Source organism: Sinocyclocheilus anshuiensis, unplaced genomic scaffold (genome assembly GCF_001515605.1).
Source record: "Sinocyclocheilus anshuiensis isolate Anshui unplaced genomic scaffold, SAMN03320099.WGS_v1.1 scaffold460, whole genome shotgun sequence".
In the NCBI taxonomy this organism is placed as follows: domain Eukaryota; kingdom Metazoa; phylum Chordata; class Actinopteri; order Cypriniformes; family Cyprinidae; genus Sinocyclocheilus; species Sinocyclocheilus anshuiensis.
In genome coordinates, this window is record NW_015554101.1 from 97,347 (window position 1) to 99,319 (window position 1,973).

Genomic DNA, 1,973 nt, shown 5'->3' on the forward strand with positions numbered 1-1,973 from the left:
CACAGCAAAAATTAAAATGTAAACAGAAAATATTAAAATAAAATCTATTTATAAAAAAATGTATAATAGTATATCAATTATATTAAAACAATACTGGATGTTGAGTACTGGGTAGATTACCTGAAAACTGTGGTCCATTACTGATTACAAATTACATGATGAAAATTGTAGTTAGTAGTTAGTATAGTTAGTAATTTTATGTCTATGAAATGCATTAAACATTACATTTCACCAGGGTTTCCCAAAAATGAATGTTGGCTGACAAAAAAAGTTCAGGAATCCCTGAATCAGCAGTGTTTGCATAAACAAGCATAAACATGAGCATAAACATTGGTACGGCAAACACAAGCTGGAAAGATTTAATAACGGAGATAGTTGTGAGTAGTAATGCCCACGTTTCTTCATTTTGTTAGGCAGGTAAGAGAATTAATTGGGAAAGAAACAGAAGCCATTCACTTTATTAGAAGTCAGCATACCATCAGAATGATCTTGAAACTGATATTTCAAGGTAAAAAACTTCAGATGCTTTAAAGTACATGAAGAACAGCAAAGCCAGTACTAGCTAAACAACTAATGAATATCTGAATGTCTTTGAAAGGACGTTGCACACATATAATAAAGTTCTATAATATAGTGCACAAACTTGCATGGACTACATTTATTATACTTTTATGATACTTTTATGGTTTTCATATTCATTTACCCATGCCTCATAAGGGCTTTTATTTCTTGGAAGGTCAGAGAAAGGGTGGACAAATGGTCATAAAAACTCATTTATGACTGTTACTGGTGCAAAACAACAAAATAAGTGGGAAAATACAATAATAAAAGATGATATGACTCCTTTAAAGGGAAAGTTCACCCAAAAGTTAAAATTCTGTCATTATTTACTCACCCTTAAGTTGTTCCAAACCTGTAAGAGTTTCTTAATTCCGCTGAACACAAAAGAATACATTTTGAAAAACGTTGGTAACCAAAGAGTTGGTGTAGCCATTGACTTCCATAGTATTAAAAAAAATAATAATTCATGTAAAATTCAGTACAACTAACCCTGCCTAAGTTTTGCTAATATGCCAGCTGGCTTTCACTCTACATAATTTCTTCCATTGTGTAATGTGGTTTTTTGGGTCGTGTATTGATGTTGTAACCCGCTGTCGGTGAGTCTAGTCTGTTCATGCCTCGTCTGTTCATGCCTCGTCAAGTCTGTTTATGTCAAGTCAAGTCACAGATTATTGTTTGGATGTTTGGATCACACTGTAAATAAACTGCACTTGGGGATCACCATTCACTGTGGGAACTGTGGATGATGGTACCCACAATCCCGCATCACCTACCAATCCACAGTCTGCTAATGTCATGCCTGCTATGCCAAAGCCTGCTCACATCATGTCTGCCAAGCCACAGCCTGCTCACGTCATGCCTGCTACTCCAGGACCTGCTCACATCATGCCAGTTAAGTCAAAGTTTACTCATGTCATATCTACCAAGTCAAAGCCTGATCACATCATGTCTGCCAAGCCACAGCCTGCTCACGTCATGCCTGCTACTCCAGGACCTGCTCACATCATGCCAGTTAAGTCAAAGTTTACTCATGTCATATCTACCAAGTCAAAGCCTGATCACATCATGTCTGCCAAGCCACAGCCTGCTCACGTCATGCCTGCTACTCCAGGACCTGCTCACATCATGCCAGTCACTCAAGAGATTCTTCACAATATGGCCGCCATTGAAGAGCTTCGTTGCAAGATGGCCACCACACAAGAGTCTCTTCACAAAATGGTCGCTCTTCTAGAGTCTCGTCACGTCTCAACTAATCTTCCAGAGTCTCGTCATGACATGGCTGCAATTTCAGTGTCTGCTCACGTTAAGCATGAGTCCCCAGCCAAGATGGCCCCCACGCCTGAGTCCCTGGCCAAGATGGCCGCCACGTCTGAGTCCCCGGCCAAGATGGCCGCCACGCCTGAGTCGGACGC